Below are 20,511 nucleotides of genomic sequence, written 5' to 3'. Positions count from 1 at the left end.
GATGGAGCCCTTAAAAGATAACAAAAACGGGGGCCGCATCTTTCCCATTCTTCAACATACCCTGAGTGGTAACAAGGGCTGCCCTTGCCCTTCTCAGAGGCAGCCCAGCCAGCTTGCTGTCTTTCCCTCTCCCACAAGGTATCCAGGCCCTAAGGCTATGGCCCACAGATAAAGTCTTAGCAAGGCCCTGGGCTTGGGGCAAAGAGGCTGCGGATTTGTCTTTCTCTCTAGTTCTTCTAGTTAGTGTGCCTCTATCCCACTCAGAAGAAAAGCTCCAAGACTCATATTTGGGCATTGATGTGGGGAGGATAGACAGAGATGACCAGAGCCCAGCCTATCTTTCCTGACTTCTGCATTGTGGTTCATACCCAGCTAATAATAAAGTGCTTCTTTCCCTGGTGTGTCATTGCACATGTACTCCCCACATTCCTCATGAGGAGTAGAGATGGCTGGCCAAGACAGGATTCAGACATTCCCACACCCCCAACCAAATATCCTCTCCATACCATCTTATTAATCAGTCCTTGAATGATTTCCTAAACTCCCTAACAGTCAGGTTGGAGATGACTGAAAGAAATGAAAAGAAGACGACCAACAAAGGCGATAAAGAAAAAGTCAACACTGCTTGATAACTGATGAGATAGTGAAGGACTAGGAGGGCAAAGGTCAGAAGTAATTCCAGGTGTTCAAGAACTAAATGCTGGAGAGATGGTAGTGTCGTTGACAGTCCTCTAATGGGAAGTGAATTTCAATAGAAAGGATGTGTTTGGTTTCAGACAGATCGAGTGACTGGTGAGAACAGGAAGGCCATGTGTTTGGAGCAGATTATTCTGGGTACAGTCAGCTGCTGGAATGGAAGTGAAGAAGGCCCAGCAGAGCATCAGACCTGAGTGCAAACCGTGGTGGTGGTGGTGAAATAGAGGGAAGGGAGGGATTTGAGAGACATTGGGAAGAAAGGTTTTGGTTTTTGAGACAGTCTTGCCGTGTCATCCAGGCTGGAGTGCAGTGGCATGATCTTGGCTCACAGCAACTTCCACCTCCCGGGTTCAAGCAATTCTCATGCCTCAGCCTCCTAAGTAGCTGGAATTACAGGCGAGTGCCACCACGTTCAGCTAATTTTTGTGTTTTTAGTAGGGACGGGGTTTCACCATCTTGGCCAGGCTGGTCTCGATCCACCTGCCTCGGCCTCCCAAAGTGCTGGGATTACAGGTGTGAGCCATCATGCCCAGCCACCAAAAGTTTCATCAAGGCTCAGAGACTGATTACGTTTTGAGTGTTTGAGTGAGTTTTCAAATAACTGTCTACTACTTAGCTAATAGTTTTGGACAGTTGCTCTTTTTAAAATGAGATCATTCAGTCATTGCATTTATTTATTCAACAAATACCTCGTAACAGTCATCTTTGGGTATGACTCACTAGTTCAACAGAGTCCCCCTTCTGTAGAAACCCCCATTCACAGAGATGACCTCCACCAGTCATGCCTGTATTTGAGACCCACTCTCTCTCTGCCCCCCATTGCTGAGTGATTCAGGGGTGGTCACCCGACCCAAGCAATGCAAAGTTTATTCTCTGTCTTGGGAATTTAGAATGTTTGTTTGGCTAAAAGATACAGAAAATGGAAGCTGGAGCTGATGATGGAGCTGATCACACTAATGATGGAGCTATGGAGATAAGATGCATGAACACCACTGAGGTCCCCAAGATTGCCATATTCCTGCAGTGCCTTCTGGCCGCAGATGGTTGGTCCAGAAGCAGGTTCCTAACTCAACCTGGGCCAATTAGAGCCTTTCATGGAGATTTTGAAATTGAAGTTTAGATCTCTGTCTGTCTCTCTATGCCCTTCTGTGTGTGTGTACTTGAGCTGCAACTTACCCAACTTTGGAAGCTGTAGGCAGAGGCAATTTTCCACTAAATGAAGTGAGAAACAAAGTCTGTCATTAGGGAGAGAGGAGCAAGGCAGAGGCACACAGAGAAGCAGATAGAGAGGAAGCGGGCGGGAGTGGGGCAGGAGTTCCTGGAGTCCCCACAGTGCTCTAGTTTCTGATTCTCTTCCTGAGACCCACAGGATTCCTGCCTTTGGGTTTCTTAAGTTCCTGAATAGCTCCTGATTGCCTTTGCCTTTTTTACTGAAAGTCCTTTGAGCATGGTTTCAGGTGAGTTGACACTCCTAACCTAAAGAGCTGTAACAAATACACATGGGCTTGTGTGAGGTTCCGTGAGAGGCACCCGGGATCCAGTATGGGTCAGGCGTGGTGCCGCCCTCAAGGAACTTAGTGGGGAGAAAATGAAGTCTGTCCTTTAATAACTACGGTGCAGGCTAGGAAGAGAACACCCTTAGAGATGTGCAAATCAAGCTCTTTGGGGGTTTAGAGGAGGCCTAGGACTGCTAAGGTAAGGCTGGGACTAGGGAGAGGTCAGCGAGTCACTGAGGAGGCAAAATTTAAGAAGCCACCCACTCTAAGGGTGTGTGAATGCAGGGTTGGCACTTGCATGACCCTGAGAATGAGCAACCCCTTAAATGTTGTATCTTAGGCAGCTTGCCAGGCTCACTTTTAGCTTGCTGGACTAATTGTCGGGATCAGGAGGCCTTCAGAGGAAAGTTAGTGTCTGAGCTGAACTGAAGGACAGGGTGGTTTTGGACTTCGTGGCATATACCTCACGGTAAAGTAACAATATGGAAAACACTCCCGTGAGAATTCACAAGGTCTGCTCTAGGATCATCAGGCTCTTCGGTGTGACTTAAGAGTTCAGGGCATGAAGGAGGAGGGGGCAGTAAGAAAAATGGAGAGAACGTAGCATCAGATTCTGCAGCAGAGGAGAAAATTACTAAGCTGGGAAATAACATAATCAGAGCAGTACTTAAGATGAATCTAACAGAATAGCATGAAATACAGGAAAGGCTAAGGAGAGGACAAACAGGAGGCTGTTGTGGCAATCCAGGCATTAAAGTCTAAACTAATCGGCACTGGGAATGTAACTGCCATAAGAAAAATAATACATCATTAATATAACTTGGCCATTGAGTAGATGTTGGAGACAAAAGAGTAGAGAAATCAGAAACACTGCTAAACACTATGCAGCTATAACAAAGAATGAGAGAGCATTCAGTAAGATCACGTCCAAGATATGTACATGAAAAACGCAAGGGATAGAACTGTGTATGTGGTAAGCTATCATTTGCATTTTTATTTTTTAAATTGTATTTATTTATTGTTTGTTTTTTCTTCTTTTTTTTGACTAATTAAAAAAATTAATCTCCCGGCCGGGCGCGGTGGCTCAAGCCTGTAATCCCAGCACTTTGGGAGGCCGAGACGGGCGGATCGCGAGGTCAAGAGATCGAGACCATCCTGGCTAACATGGTGAAACCCCGTCTCTACTAAAAAATACAAAAAAAACTAGCCGGGCGAGGTGGCGGGCGCCTGTAGTCCCAGCTACTCGGGAGGCTGAGGCAGGAGAATGGCGTGAACCCGGGAGGCGGAGCTTGCAGTGAGCTGAGATCCGGCCACTGCACTCCAGCCCAGGCGACAGAGCGAGACTCCGTCTCAAAAAAAAAAAAAAAAAAAAAAAAAAAAAAATTAATCAATTATAAAATGTTCAGCCACTTGTTTTTTTTTTTTTTAAGTTCCGGGGTATATGTGCAGGATGTACAGGTCTGTTACGTAGGTAAACGTGTGCCATGGTGGTTTGCTGCACAGATCAATCCATCACCTAGGTATTAAACCCTGCATGCATTAGCTCTTTTCCCTAGTACTCTTCCCCCACCATCCTCCCCTGACAGGCCCCAGTAAGTGTTGTTCCCCTCCCTGTGTCCACGTGTTCTCACTGTTCAGCTCCCACTTATAAGTGAGAACATGTGGTGTTTGGTTTTCTGTTCCTGCATTAGTTTGCTAAGGATAATGGCTTCCAGCTCCATCCATGTACCTATAAAGGACATGATCTTGTTTTTTTATGGCTGCATAGTATTCCATGGTGTATATGTACCATATTTTCTTTATTCAGTCTGTCATTGATGGGCATTTGGGTTGATTCCATGTCTTTGCTATTGTGAATAGTGCTGCAGTGAACATACGTGTGCATGTATCTTTATAATAGAATGATTTATATTCCTTTGGGTATATATCCAGTAATGGGATTGCTGGGTCAAATGGTATCTCCGGTTCTAAATCTTTGAGGAATCGCCACACTGTCTTCCACAGTGGTTGAACTCATTTACATTCCCATCAACAGTGTAAAAGCATTCCTATTTCTCTGCAATCTCACCAGCATCTGTCATTTCTTGATTTTTTAATAATCGCCATTCTGACTGGTGTGAGATGGTATCTCATTGTGGTTTTGATTTGCATTTCTCTTTTTTTTTTTTTTTTTTGAGGCAGAGTTTCAAAAACTTGTTGCCAAGGCTGGAGTGCAATGACGCGATCTCGGCTCACTACAACCTCCACCTCCTGGGTTCAAGTGATTCTCCTGCCTCAGCCTCCTGAGTAGCTAGGATTACAGGTGTATGCCACCATGCCCAGCTAATTTTAGTATTTTTAGTAGAGACGGGGTTTCACTATGTTGGCCAGGTTGATCTTGAACTCCTGACCTCAAGAGATCCACCTGCCTCCGAAAGTGCAGGGATTACAGGCATGAGCCATCACGCCCAGCTGATGATAATTTCTTTTGCTGTGCATAAGCTCTTTAGTTTAATTAGATCTCATTTGTAGAATTTTGCTTTTGTTGTGATTGTTTTTGGCAATTTTATCATAAAATCTTTGCCCATCCCTATGTCCTAAATGGTATTGCCTAGATTATCTTCTAGGGTTTTTTGTAGTTTGGAGTTTTACATTTAAGTCTTTAATCCATCTTGAGTTAATTTTTGTATAAAGGTGTAAGGAAAGGATCGAGTTTCAATTTTCTGCATATGGCTAGCCAGTTCTCCCAGCACCATTTATTAAACAGGGAATCCTTTCCCCATTGCTTGTTTTGGTCAGGTTTGTCAAAGGTCAGATGGTTGTAGATGTGCGGTTTTATATGTGCTGCTAAAGTGAGCACTATTTATTTTTTTTAAACAGAGTCTCACTGTGTTGCCCAGGCTAGAGTGCAGTGGCACGAACATAGCTCACATGGCCTCATTTGTATTTTTAAAAGGGAAATATATTTTGTTTTTTGAGCCAGAGTCTCAATCAGTTGCCTAGGCTGGAGCGCAGTGGCACAATCATGGCTCACCACAGTCTCGACCTCCCCAGGCTCAGGTGATTCTTCCACAAGCCACCGTGCCTGGCCCCCCTTTTTTTTTTTGTATTTTTTTAGTAGAGACGGAGTTTCACTTGTTGTCCAGGCTGGTCTTAAACTCTTGGGCTCAAGAGATCTGCCCAAGGTGGCCTCCCAAAGTGCCATAAAGGCGGGAGCCACTGCACCTGGCCATAAAAAGGAAATATGTAAACAAACATCTTTGCTTACATATGTTTGTATATCCCTAGAGAAATACATATAGAATTGATGACATTAAGTGGCTTGTTTAAGAGAAGTGGGGTGGCTGGGGGTCAGTAGTGAAAGAGAGTCTTTTTAGTGTTTATAATTTGAATATTTTAAATCTTGAACCTTTTGGATGAATTACCTAATGAAGAAAACTAGTTTAAATTGCTTTTAAAAATAAATAAATATGAGCTGGGCGTGGTGGCTCAAACCTGTAATCCCAGCACTTTGGGAGGCCAAGGTGGGTGGATCACCTGAGGTCAGGAGTTCGAGACCAGCATGGCCAACATGGTGAAACCCCGTCTCTACTAAAAATACAAAAATCAACTGGGCGTGGTGGCAGGCGTATGTAATCCCAGCTACTGAGGAGGTTGAGGCAGGAGAATCACTTGAACCTGGGGGCGGAGGTTGCAGTGAGCTGAGATCGCACCATTGCCTGGGTGACAAAAGCGAGACTTCATCTCAAAAATAAATAAATAGGCCGGGCGCGGTGGCTCACGCCTGTAATCCCAGCACTTTGGGAGGCTGAGGCAGGTGGTTCTCAAGAGCTCGAGACCATCCTGGCTAACATGGTACAACCCCATCTCTACGAAAAATAGAAAAAAATTAGCCGGGCATGGTGGCAGGCACCTGTAGTCCCAGCTACTCAGGAGGCTGAGGCAGGAGAATGGCGTGAACCCGGGAGGCGGAGCTTGCAGTGAGCCAAGATCATGCCACTGCACTCCAGCCTGGGCAACAGAGCGAGACTCCGTCTCAAAAAATAAAAATAAAAATAAATTAAATAAATACATAAAATAAAATAAAATTAAAATTAATATGTAATCCCAGCACATTGGGAGTTCGAGGAGGGTGGATCACCTGAGGTCAGGAGTTCAAGACCAGCCTGGCCCACATAGTGAAACCCCATCTCTACTAAAAACACAAAATTAGCTGGCTGTGGTGCTGCGTGCCTGTAATCTCAGCTACCAGGAGGCTGAGGCAGGAGAATCGCTTGAACCCGGGAGGTGGAGGTTGCAGTGAGCTGAGATCACGCCATTGCACTCCAGTCTGGGCGACAGAGCCAGATTCCATTTTGAAAAAAAAAAAAAAAAAGACATAAATAAATAACCCCAAAGCCCAAATATGATACTGAAGTATGGAGCTGGGTGACAGTAGCACCATTAACAAAAATAAAGAACTCAGGAAGGGAAGTGCACTTGAGAAAAATACTGATGTGTTGGCTTGGGATATACAGAGTCTGAGATGCCAGTTGTACACGCATAAAAGAAGCCCACAAGTAACAGAGGAAGGCAAGCAATCCAATAGGAAGTTTGAAAGAGCTTTGTCAGAATAGTTATTGTTGAGTGGTGTGAGCAAAAGCCAGAATTCAAGAGGCAGCAGGATGAAGGGAAAGTGGGAATATAGCGGTAACTGGAGTAGAATCCTTTAAGAATGGTGGATGGAAAGGGAGTGATGGAGAGGTTGTGATAGCTAGAGAAAGCCTGGGATCAAGGCAGCATGTATGTATTGGGCAGGAGGGAGATTTGAATCTAGTTAGAGGCTTCTGGAAAGGAACCCGTAGAAAAAGAGGTTGAAGTGATGGTTAAAAAACAAAAAGGGAGGAGCATTATGAATACAGGGGTTAGAAAACAGAAAAAACAAGAGGAAGAAATTGATGGAGAAAGTGTTCTAAGAAGGTGAGAAAGCACAAAAATGGCGGGGGACTGAAAGGATGTGGGACACCTCCACGTTTGAGAGACTGGAGGGGAAGAAGGAAGGACAGGAGACAGTGTAGACTTGAGTGTTTGCAGGGGCCCTGGGAGGGAGAGAGATGTCAGGCTGGTTGGTCCCTGCTTTTCTATGAGGCAAGAAACAAAGTCATCTGCTGGAAGGGCCCCCCACTGCCAGTCAACAGGGAGCAGGGAGCAATGGCGAAGGTGTGGAACAGGCCTTATGGAGAGAGAAGACGCCAAACAAGGGCAGGCAAGATAGCTGACCGCCAGCATTGAGGACCCAGATGAAACTAGGACCCACTCAGATATGTTGACACCAGTTGACATGGCTCATTCTTTCTGGGACCTTCAAGAGCAGACCACAGACATTCAGGTGGCTAATGCATACTTTTGTTTGCTTGTTTTGAGCTTTCTGTTCTGTTAAGTGTCAACTTAGGGTTTTCTTGTTGGTTGGTTGGTTGTTTGGTTGGTTGGTGGTTGGTTTTTCTAATTGTGGTAAAATATATTGTATTAGTTTTCTAGGTCTGCCTTAAAATCCGACAAACTGGGTGGCTTACACAACAGAAATGTATTCTCTCACAGTTCAGGAGGCCGGAAGTTTGACATCAAGGTGTCAGCAGGGTTGGTTTCTCCTAAGGCCCCTCTCCTTGGCTTGCAGACACAGTCTTCTAACTGTGCACATGCGTGTCTGGTATCTCCCTCCCTCTCTCCCTCTCTCTCTCTCTCTCTCTTCGTGTCCCAATTTCTTCTTTTTTTTTTTTTTTTTTTGAGACCGAGTCTTGCTCTGTTGCCCAGGCTGAAGTGCGGTGGCATGATCTCAGCTCACTGCAACCTCCACCTCCTGGGTTCAAGCGATTCGCCTGCCTCAGTCTCCCAAGTAGCTGGGATTACAGGCATGCGCTACCAGACCCGGCTAATTTTTGTATTTTTAGATGAGACGGGGTTTCACTAAGTTGGTCAGGCTGGTCTCAAACTCCTGACCTTGTGATCTGCCCACCTTGGCCCCCCAAAGTGCAGGGATAACAGGCGTGAGCCACTGCGCTTGGCCCAATTTCCTCTTCTTATGAGGATGCCAGTCATACTGAGTTAGGGCCCTCACTCCATTTTTACTTAATTACCTCTTTAAAGGCCCTATCTCCAAACAGTCACATTCCGAGGTATTCAGGGTTAGGGTGTCAGGATTCAAATTGGCAGGAAGTGGGACGCAATTCAGCTCATAACATACGCGTGACATAAATGTACCATGTTAACCATTTCAAAGTGTACAGGTCAGCGGTTTTTTGGGGTTTTGTCTTTGCTTTTGTTTTTGTATGTATTCATGATGGTTCGTGTGTCTTACTGCTTACTTGGTTTCTGTAGCATGACGATATCCTGGGCAAAAATAAGATGTCTCAGGCTCATTCTGGCCACATACTAACAATCAGCATTCCTATAAAAAGCCCAGGTTCCAGTTAGTAAGGAATATTTATAGACTGCAATTTAGACACTGCAAGAGATCATGACTACTGGGTTGTCATTTCAATGGACAGTGCTATGAAATAAGTGTTTCTGAAAACAACGAAAATAGTTTATATCGATATATCTGATTCAAATTTAACCATACAATTGTTTAATTAACCTTACTGATTTTATACCTATATCACTTTTCTCTTGCACTGAAAATATTAGTCCTATTAACATTAAGACAATTCGCTATTTGCTTTATAATGTATATAAAATAGCTTCAAAGTAATAATATCAATATTACTATTTACAGCAAGACTATTGAGGAAAGTGTGAGATTTCTTTGCAGCTTTGTGTGCTTTAAAAAAATATTCCACTAAGGATGCATAGTCAAAATACTATGGTCTAGGCAGGGCACGGTGGCTCATGCCTGTAATCCCAGTGCTTTGGGAGGCTGAGGCAAGAGCTTGAGCCTAGGAGTTTGAGACCAGCCTGGGCAACATAGGGAGACTGTCTCTACTAAAAAAAAAAAAAAATGTTTTTTGTTTTGTTTCTTTGAGACAGAGTCTTGCTCTGTCGCCCAGGCTGGAGTGTAGTGGTGTAATCTTGGCTCACTGCAACCTCCACCTCCTGGGCTCAAGTGATTCTCATGCCTTAACCTCCTGAGTAGCTGAGAGTACATGCTTGGCTAGTTTTTGTTCTTTTAATAGAGACAGGGTTTCAGCATGTTGGCCAGGCTGGTCTCGAACACCTGACCTCAAGTGATCCACCCATCTCAGCCTCCCAAAGTGCTGGGATTACAGGTATGAGCTACGGCGCCTAGCCAACAAAAAAAAAATTTTTTTTTTTGAGATGGAGTCTCTCTCTGTCGCCCAGGCTGGAGTGCAGTGACGCGATCTCGGCTCACTGGTAGCTCCACCTCCCGGGTTCACTCCATTCTCCTGCCTCAGCCTCCCCAGCAGCTGGGACTACAGGCACACGCCGCCACACCCGGCTAATTTTTGTATTTTTAGTAGAGATGGGGTTTCAATTTTTGTATTTTTAGTAGAGATGGGGTTTCACCGTGTTAGCCAGGATGGTCTCGATCTCCTGACCTTGTGATCCACTCACCTCAGCCTCCCAAAGTGCTGGGATTACAGGTGTGAGCCACCACGCGCAGCCAAAAAAAATTTCTTTTAAGTATCCAGGCATGGCGGGATACACCTGTAGTCCCAGCTACTCAGGAGGCTGAGTCAGGAGGATTGCTTGAGCTCAGGAGTTTGGGGCTACAGTGAGCCATAATCGTACCACTCCACTCCAGCCTGGGTAACAGAGCAAGACCCTGTCTCAAGAAAAAAACAAAACAGAAAAGACTATGGCCTAAAGACACTTGAAATAATCTTTTTCTCTTTGTTATAATACTAACTTGAGATACACTTAAGCTCATTATTCCTGTTGTGTTAAAAAATGTGTATTGCCCACCTAAGTGTCTGCATACTAGGATGGAAAGTCATGCAACTTTTTTAGTGTAATTTTTGAACTATTTTGGAATTTTTTCTTCTTTTTTTTTCTTTTTACTTTCCTGTGTTATTTTAGGAGGGATAATTACTTTATTGGTTGGTATTTTTTGAGAGACAAGGTCTCACTCTACCCAGGCTGAAGTGCCATGGTGCAATCATACTTCACTGCAGCCTTGGCCTCAAGCAATCCTCCTCCCACCTCAGACTCCTGAGTAACTGGGACTACAAGCACATGCCAGCTAATTTTTCCCTTCCTCCCTCCCTCCCTCCCTCCTTCCCTCCCTCCCTCCCTTCCTTCCTTCCTTCCTTCCTTCCTCCCCTCCTTCCTTTCTTTCTTTCCTCTTTTTTTTTTTTTTTTTTGAGATACCGAGTCTTCTTATGTTGCCCAGGCTGATCTCAAACAATCTCCTGACTCAGCCTCCTAAAGTACTGGGATTACAGGTTTCAGCCACCATGTCCATTCCATCTCTACCTTTTCACTGGGATATGTACACTGTTTCTATTTGATTGATGATTGATATGGTTGGCTTTAAATTTATCATCTTTTCTTTTTTTGAGACAGAGTTTTGCTCTTGTTGCCCAGGCTGGCGTGCAATGGCGCAATCTTGACTCACTGCAACCTCCAACTCCTGGATCCAAGCGATTCTCCTACCTCAGCTTCCCGATTAGTTGGGATTACAGGCACGCACTACCATGCCCAGCTAATTTTTGTATTTTTAGTAGAGGCAGTGTTTCACCATGTTGGCCAGGCTGGTCTTGAACTCGTGACCTCAGGTGATCCACCTGCCTCAGCCTCCCAAAGTGCTGAGCTTACAAGCGTGAGCCACCGCGCCCGGCCTAAATTCATCATCTTTTTTTTTTTGAGACAAGTCTCGCTCTGACCCCCAGGCTGGAGTGCAGTGGCGCGATCTCGGCTCACTGCAAGCTCCGCCTCCCGGGTTCACGCCATTCTCCCGCCTCAGCCTCCAGAGTAGCTGGGACTACAGGTGCCCGCCACCTCGCCCAGCTAATTTTTTTTGTATTTTTAGTAGAGACGGGGTTTCACCGTGTTAGCCAGGATGGTCTCGATCTCCTGACCTCGTGATCTGCCCGCCTCGGCCTCCCAAAGTGCTGGGATTACAGGCGTGAGCCACCATGCCCGGCAAATTCATCATCTTACAAGTTCTTTTCTTTTTGTTCCATGTGTTTCTTGTTCCTTTTCCCCATTTGCTTGTTTTCTTTGGGACTGAGGGTTTATTTTTCTTTTACAATTCCTCGTTTCTCTACTATTGGCTTATTAGCTAAACCTCCTTGTTTATTTATTTAGTTAGTTAGTTATTTTTAGTGATTGCTCTAGATTTTACAAATGTACACTTTTATCACAATCTCCTTTCATTTGATATCACTTCACATTTAATATAAGAACTTAACTGTAGCCGGGCGCAGTGGCTCAAGCCTGTAATCCCAGCACTTTGGGAGGCCGAGACGGGTGGATCACGAGGTCAGGAGATCGAGACTATCCTGGCGAACACGGTGAAACCCCGTCTCTACTAAAAAATACAAAAAATAGCCGGGCAAGGTGGCGGGCGCCTGTAGTCCCAGCTACTCGGGAGGCTGAGGCAGGAGAATGGCGTGAACCCGGGAGGCAGAGCTTGCGGTGAGCTGAGATCCGGCCACTGCACTCCAGCCTGGGCGACAGAGCGAGACTCCGTCTCAAAAAAAAAAAAAGAAAAGCATGACTAAAATCCAAACAACTAACAATACTAATTGCTGGTAAGGACAACAAGCACAAGGAACTCTTATTCATTACTGATGCAAATGTAAAATGGTACAGCCACTTTAGAAAACTGGCAGTCTCTTACAAATCTAAACATAGTGTTAACATATGATCCAGCAAACGCACTGCTAGGTATTTACCAAACTAATTTTAACATTTAAGTCCTCTCAGAAACCTGCATGTGATTGTTTATAGCACTTTATTTTTATTTTTTTGAGACAGAGTCTCACTCTGTCACCCAGGCTGGAGTGCAGTGGTGCGATCTCAGCTCACTGCAACCTCCACCTCCCAGGCTCAAGTGATTCTCCTGCCTCAGTCTCCCGAGTAGCTAGGACTACAGGCATGTGGCACGATGCCTGGCTAATTTTTGTATTTTTAGTAGGGATGGGGTTTCTCCATGTTGGCCAGGCTGGTCTCGAACTCTTGACCTCAAGTGATCTGCCTGCCTCGGCCTCCCAAAGTGCTGGGATTACAGGCATGAGCCACTACGCCTGCCCTGGATGCGCCTTTTTAAATTGTAGTTTTTAGTTTACATAATAATTGTACATATTTTATGGGGTACACGATGATGTTTCAACATATAATGTATAATGAGATCTGAGTAATTAACATATCCATCATCTCAAACATTTATCATTTCTTTGTGTTAGGAACCTTCAATATTCTCCTTCTAGCTATTTGAAACTATATATTATTGTTATCTATATTATTGTTAACTGTATTGTATTCAATATGTATATTGAAACTGTATATTATTGTTACCTGTAGTCATCCTACAGTGTTAACTGTAGGGCATTCTAAGTGCACTAGAACTTAGTTATCTTATCTAGCTGCAGTTTTGTATCCTGAGCCTGCAATATCTTACAGTGCCAGAAAGAAGGAAGTACTCAAGAAACACACATACATACACACACACACACACACACACACACACACCACACACACGATGTGGTTATTACAAAGGGACATGGGAACCAACTCAAAGACCTCCCAGTGGCCAAAGCTTGAACAATGTGGGGCAATAAAAATAGATGACGTGGCCAGGCATGGTGGCTCACACCTATAATCCTAGCACTTTGGGAGGCTAAGGAGGGAGAATCTCTTTAGCCCAGGAGTTCAAGACCAGCCTGGGCAACATAGGGAGAACCCATCTCTAAAAAAAATTAAAAATTATCTCATCTGAAGGCTCTAGGAGATAAGAAAAATAATAATAAATTAAAATTAATTAAGAAATTGGCCAGGCATGGTGGCCCATGTCTGTGATCCCAGCTACTTGGGAGGCTGAGGCAGGAGGATCACTTGAGCCTGGGAGGTTGAGGCTATAGTGAGCTAGGATTCCACCACTGCACCCCAGCCTGGGTGACAGAGAGTGAAACTGTGTCTCAAAAAAGAAAAAAATAGATGAAGTGGTATTGGATTGTAATTCAAAGTATAAAATAGATACCCATGAGTTCATAGTGATATAAACAAATGAATGAATGAATGAGGAAAGACAAAGTTTCTATGCAGAATTCTAAATAATATATGTAGATACTCTGCCCTCAAGGAGATGGAGTATAACTCCCCCGTCCTTAAGTGTGGGCTGAGCATAGTGACTTCCTTCCAAAAAATGCAATTTGGAAAGGGACTGGGGAAAGAGTGATTTTACAGACTGAGCCAGGCAATTGAGGTCAACATCAGCAGTGATAATTCACATTGAAAGTATGTACCCTTGATATGATGTTATGTGAATGGTACTTGACTTCTATGGTTTTCCTCTAAAAAACGCATCACCCAGTCTAATCATAATTTTCTCATGAGACAAATTCCAATTGGGGAACATTCCACGGAATACCTTATTGGTACCCCTCAAAACTGTCAAGGTCATCCAAAATAAGGAAAGTCCAAGGAACTGTTGCAACCAAGAGGAACCTAAGGAGACGTGATGGATAAATGTCATATGGTGTCCTGGATGGGATCTTGAGACAAAAGAAGGACATTAGGTAAAAACTAAGGACTTTTGAATAAGGTGTGGGCTTTATTTATGTATTTATCTATCTCTCTATCTATTTATTTATTGAGACAGGGTCTCACTCTGTTGCCCAGGCTGGAGTGCAGTGGCGCGATCACGACTCACTATAGCTTGACCTCCTTGGGCTCAGGTGATCCTTCTACCTCAGCCTCCTAAGTGGCTGAGACTACAGACGTGTGCCACCATGCCTGACAAATTTCTGTATTTTTTGTAGATATGGGGTTTTGCTATGTTGCCCAGGCTGGTCTTGAACTTCTGAGCTCAAGCAATCCACCCACCTTGGTCTCCCAAAGTGCTGGGATTACAGGCATGTAATCCATGTAAACCACTGGACCCGGCCCTGAAATGTGGACTATAGTTAATAATAATGTATCAAGGCTTTTGTTTTTCAGTCCGGCATGTATCTTAGAAGTCATCTCTCCCATTCATACAAGAAAAAGGCTGAACGAACTGGAAATTAGTAACTCTTCTTAGACCCATCAGAGAACTGAGGTCACAGGGCAAACCACTGCCCCCAACACTGTAGGGGCAGACTGGAAAATACAGAGAAACAGAGGCGTGGATGTGTGTGTCTCTGTGTGTGTGCGTGTGTGCATGTGTATGTGATGGAGTCTTGCTCTGTCACCCAGGCTGGAGTGCAGTGGCTCAATCTCAGCTCACGCAGCCTCCGCCTCCCAGGTTCAAGCGATTCTCCTGCCTCAACCTCCCAAGTAGCTGGGATTACAGGTGCACTGCCACCACACCTGGCTAATTTTTGTATTTTTAGTAGAGATGAGGTTTCACCATGTTGGCCAGGCTGGGTCTCAAACTCCTGACCTCAGTTGATCCACCTGCCTCAGCCTCCCAAAGTGCTAGTATTACAGGCATGAGCCACTATGCCCAGCCAGATAATCAGAATTTTTTTTTTTTTTTGAGACGGAGTTTCGCTCTTGTTGCCCGGGCTGGAGTGCAATGGTGTGATCTCGGCTCACTACAACCTCCACCTCCTGGGTTCAAGTGATTTTCTTGCCTCAGCCTCCCAAGTAGCTGGGATTACAGGCATGTGCCACCACGCCTGGCTAATTTTTGTATTTTTAGTAAAGACAGGGTTTCACCATGTTGGTCAGGCTGGTTTAGACCTCCCAATCTCAGGTGATCCACCTGCCTTGGCCTCTCAAAGTGCTGGGATTATAGGCCTGAGCCACCACACCCAGCCCAGAATCAGAATTTATCGGAGCAGAAAGCTCTGCAGCCTGGGATAGGAGAACCTCAACTGTAATTGCAGGATTGCTAGAGGCTCAGCATGGACAAGTTTGTGAGTTTAAAACTCCAAAGGAGCCCAGTTTCAGTGGGGCACCCACACTTTTGTGAGTTTTACCTCTACCCTGTTCTCACAGTGAAAATATGACAAAAATCCTCTCATGCTTCTGTCAGGGGAAAGGGGAAAAGTCGCCATTTAGAAATACACCTAGAGCATTCTGCTCTTCCTAACAAGACCAGCCCTCAAGGGAAACTATTTCATTGTAGCCTGACTGGGGTTTTACTACAGCCTGACTGAGCTGGGGAAAGGAAAGTACCCAACTCTGGCCCCTTCTAGCCTTCTTGTCTCGTCTAAAGGGGATAGTGGAGACTGACAGGCACTTATGAAGATCACAGCTCAAGGGCACAGGCTCACTAAAAGACTGAGACCTACTCGTAGGACTTGAGAATGCTTCCCCTATCCCACAACTCAGGCATCCCAACCAGACTCAGATATGTCAGAGATGCTGGAATGATCAGACCAAGAGTTTAATGTAACTATGACTAATACGCTAAGGGTGCTAATGGAAAAGGTAGGCAACATGCAAAAACAGATGGGTAATGTAAGCAGAGAGATGGACATTCCAAAAATGAATAAAAAAAGAAATGCTAGAAATAAAAACATTGTAACAAAGATGAAGAATGTCTTTGATGGGCTTATTAATACAGTGGACACAGCTGAGGGAAAAATCAGTGAACTTGAAGATATGTCAATAGAAACCTCCAAAACTGAAATGTGGTGGAAAAAACTGGGCCAGGCAGTGGCTCATGCCTCTGATCCCAGAACAGTAGGAGGTCGAGACCAGCCTGGGCAATATGGCAAAACCCCGTCTTTACAAAAACAAACAAACACAAATTAGCCAGGCATGGTGGTGCACGCCTATGGTCACAGCTACTTGGGAGGGTGAGATGGAAGAATGACTTGAGCTTGGGAGGCAGAGGTTGCAGTGAGCTGAGATCGCACCATTGCACTCCACTGCACTCCAGCCTGGGTGATAGAGCTGGACCTTGTCTCAAAAAAGAAAGGAAAGGGGAGGGGAGGGGAGGGGAGGGAGAAGAAAAAAGAAAAGAAAAGAGAAGAGAAAAGAGAAGAAAAGAAAAGGAAAAAGAAAGAGAGACTGAAAAGAATAACAGAATATCCAAGAACTTAGGGACAATTAACCAAGGTGTAAGTACACATGATGGGAATACCAGAAAAAGAAGAAAGGGAGAAAAGAACAAAAGAAATATTTGAAGCAATAAAGACTGAGAATTTCCCAATATAAATGTATGAATAGTGCCTTTCTTTTGGCTCTTCTCCAGCTAAAGATAGGCCAGAAGTGCTGGGGAGTTACACCTCCAGAAGTAGCCCTCAGTCAACTATCAGATGGGCATTGAAGGATAATGACCCCAGCTTCTTTCCTCCTTGGTTGGGACCATGTGAAGTGAGTTCTCCACTGTCTCTCCGAGTTCTTCAGCAAGATCCAGCCTCGATGCCCACAAGAACCTTGCCCTATCGAACACCCTCTGTTGGCTTAACTTCCCTTCCCTGTCTCACTTTCCTATTCCCAACAGAGCTTACCAAGAAGTGTCCAAAATAAAATATTGCATGAAAATTATTGCCCACAGGATTGCTTCTGGGGGAATCCAACTCAGTCTAACAAGATATATTCATTAAGATTTATTACCTTTATAATAGAGGACGATAGGGGAAAAAATCATCACATGTATAAGGTGTTTTCAAGCATGAACCTAAAGATAAGATTTTAGCCAGACTCTAGTGTATTCATATTATCTGAGTAACCAGGCATTGATGAATTTGGACAGCAGGGAATGGAAAGGATTTCTTAGCTAAATGAGTTAGAGTACTCTAAGTTGCATATTTGATATTTTGGTACCAGGCCTGCTGTAATGCAAAAGCTGGATAGGAAAACTTGCATTCTGGGTGTAGTCTCATTACCAACCATGTGCCGTATTTTTCTTACCTAAAGGGTAGAGAAAATGAAAGTATCCCCTTTATGTAAATAAGACTATCAAGAGTGTAAACTCTTCAAGGTACTTGGAATTTAAGCTATATTATTATGCTATTTTTTGAACAGCTAAGTGAAGTTTACTTTGTATTTTTATCCGACATACATTCACAGTGCTAAGTATTTTAGAGATGACCATAAATGCTGGGTAAATAAACATATTTTCAAATTATAGGGAAAGTGACTAAAACTCTGAATGAGAAAAATAATGTATTTTACTTTAAAATACATTAATGTGGAGGAAGAAAGATTAGAAGAAAATGTATCAAAATTATAAAGCAATTTATGTTTAAATGGATGGAAGAGGTTAGGGGTTTTTTTTTGTTTCTAGTTTCCAAAATTTTGTTTGTATGATTATGTTATTTTCATGAGGAATACAGTATTTTAGAAGAATGATTTGTAGAAACAAATGATAGCAGATTTAATCAAAGGAAAGCTATTCTAGGCCAGGCATGGTGACTCGCACCTGTAATCCCAGCATTTTGGGAGGCCAAAGCAGGCGGATCACTTGAGCCCGGGAGTTCAAGACTAGCCTGGCCAACATAGCAAAACCTTGTCTCTACTAAAACATACAAACATTTAGCTGGACATGGTGGTGCATGCCCATAATCCCAGCTACTCAGCAGGCTGAAGCATGAGACTGTCTTGAACCCAGGAGGCGAAGTTTGCAGTGAGCTTAGATGGTGCCACTGCACTCTAGCCTGGATGACAGAGCAAGACCTTCTCTCAAAAAAAAAAGAAAAAGAAAAAGAAAAGGAAAACTACTCTAATATTCTGCTGTCCTCTTGTTTACATGTGACATTTTTACAATAAGGAAAGAAGACTGGCTGGACGCGGTGACTCATGCCTGTAATCCCAGCACTTTGGGAGGCCGAGGCGGGTGGATCAGGAGTTCAAGAGCAGCCTGGCCAAAATGGTGAAACCCTGTCTCTACTAAAAATACAAAGATTAGCCGGGCGTGGCGGCAGGTGCCTGTAATCCCAGCTACTCAGGAGCCTGAGGCAGAGAATTGCTTGAACCTGGGAGGTGGAGCTTGCAGTGAGCCTAGATGGTGCCACTGTACTCCAGCCTGGGCGACAGAGCAAGACTCCATCTCAAAAAATATATATAAAAATAAATAGAGGCCGGGCGCGGTGGCTCAAGCCTGTAATCCCAGCACTTTGGGAGGCCGAGACGGGCGGATCACGACGTCAGGAGATTGAGACCATCCCTGGCTAACACGGTGAAACCCCGTCTCTACTAAAAAAAAAAACAAAAAATTAGGCAGGTGTCTGTAGTCCCAGCTACTCCGGAGGCTGAGGCAGCGTAAACCCGGGAGGCGGAGCTTGCAGTGAGCTGAGATCCCGCTACTGCCCTCCAGCCTGGGCGACAGAGCGAGTCTCCGTCTCAAAAATAAATAAATAAATAAATAAATAAATAAATAAATAGAAAACAAGACTCAGGAAACCACTGTGCATAATTTTGTCAGCCACTGGATTATTAAATAGGGTCTCATCATTGATTTTTAAGTATGTATCTCTTTTTTTTTTTTTTTTTTTTTTGAGAAGGAGTCTGGCTCCGCCGCCCAGGCTGGAGTGCAGTGGCGCCATCTCGGCTCACTGCAAGCTCCGCCTCCCGGGTTTACGCCATTCTCCTGCCTCAGCCTCCCGAGCAGCTGGGATTACAGGCGCCCACCACACGCCCGGCTAGTTTTTTGTATTTTTAGTAGAGACGGGGTTTCACCATGTTAGCCAGGTCTCGATCTCCTGACCTCGTGATCCACCCGCCTCGGCCTCCCAAAGTGCTGGGATTACAGGCGTGAGCCACCACGCCCGGCTAAGTATGTATTTCTAATAATTTTTTTTTTTTGAGACGGAGTCTCTCAATGTTGCCCAGGCTGGAGTGCCGTGGTGCTATCTCTGCTCACTGCAAGCTCAGCCTCCCGGGTTTTCGCCATTCTCCTGCCTCAGCTTCCCAAGTAGCTGGGACTACAGGCGCCTGCCACCATGCCCGGCTAATTTTTTGTATTTTTAGTAGAGACAGGGTTTCACCGTGTTAGCCAGGATGGTCTCCATCTCCTGACCTAGTGATCCGCCCACCTTGGCCACTTACTGGCGTGAGCCACCACGCCCCGCCTCTAATAAATTTCTTAAATGACATTTAACACGTAAAGAGAAGTACACAAATCAGAAGAGTAGATGTCAATGAAGTTTCAGTTAACTCACCTGTGTAAACTTCCACCCAGGAGAACTATTGGTAGAACCTCACCAGCACCCCAGATTCCCCCTTCAACACCTGACTTCTAACACCATATATTAGTTTTGCTTGCTTTTGAAGCTTATATAAACAGAAATTTACCATATGAATTATTTTGCACCCTGCTCCTTTTGTTTAACATAGTTTGTGAGAGTAACCATATCCTATGTAGCTGTTAGTCATTTGTACCATAATTTATCTAGTCTATGATTCTGGACATTGAAGGTGTTTCTGGTTTGGTATTATTCATGAAGAATGCCTGTATATTCTTGTGTGTGTCTCTGGATGCACATAAACATGCAGTTCTGTTGGGTGAATACCCAGCAGTGGAAGTGCTTGATCATCAGCTATGTGTATATTCAGTTTAGTAAATATTTCCAGTTTTCTAAGGAGGTTGCACCAGTTTCCACTCCCATGAGCAGTGTGTGAAAGTTGTCATTGGTCCACATTTTTTTTGCCAACACTTGACATTGTCGTCTTTCTAAATATAGCCATGCTGGTAGGTGGGTGTGGTATCTCATGGTAGTTTCAATGTGCATTTCCTTGTTAACTAAAGAGGTTAAACAGCTTTCACATCCTTACTCTTTGTATAATTTCTCTCTCTCTCTCTTTTTTTTTTTTTTTTTTTTGAGATAGAGTGTTGCTCTGTCCTCTTGGCTGAAGTGCAGTGGTGTGATCTCAGCTCACTGCAACCTCTGCCTCCAGGGTTCAAGGATTCTCCTACCTCAGCCCCTCCAAGTAGCTGAGTCTACAGGCACCCTTCACCACACCTGGCTAATTTTTGTATTTTTGGTAGAGATGGGGCTTCACCATGTTGGTTGTCCAGGCTGCTCTTGAACTCCTGACCTCAGGTGATCTGCCCATCCAGGCCTCCCAAAGTGCTGGGATTACAGGTGAGAGCCACCATGCCCGGCCTCGTTTAAGGGACTTCTAGCCTGGAAAGGGAGCCAGACATTTACACAGGGAAAGGTGATCAGCAGCACTGACTGGCAGGGTAGTGAACACGAGGCCAGAGGCTTCATTCTTCCCTGTAGTAGTCAGAAGGATTCACAGAGAAAAGGAGACTGTTTTGTGTGCATGTGTGTGTGTGGTTTTTTGTTTTTTTTTTTTTTTT

Source organism: Theropithecus gelada, chromosome 3, assembly GCF_003255815.1.
Source record: "Theropithecus gelada isolate Dixy chromosome 3, Tgel_1.0, whole genome shotgun sequence".
NCBI lineage: Eukaryota > Metazoa > Chordata > Mammalia > Primates > Cercopithecidae > Theropithecus > Theropithecus gelada.
Note: the sequence above shows the minus strand (reverse complement) of the source record.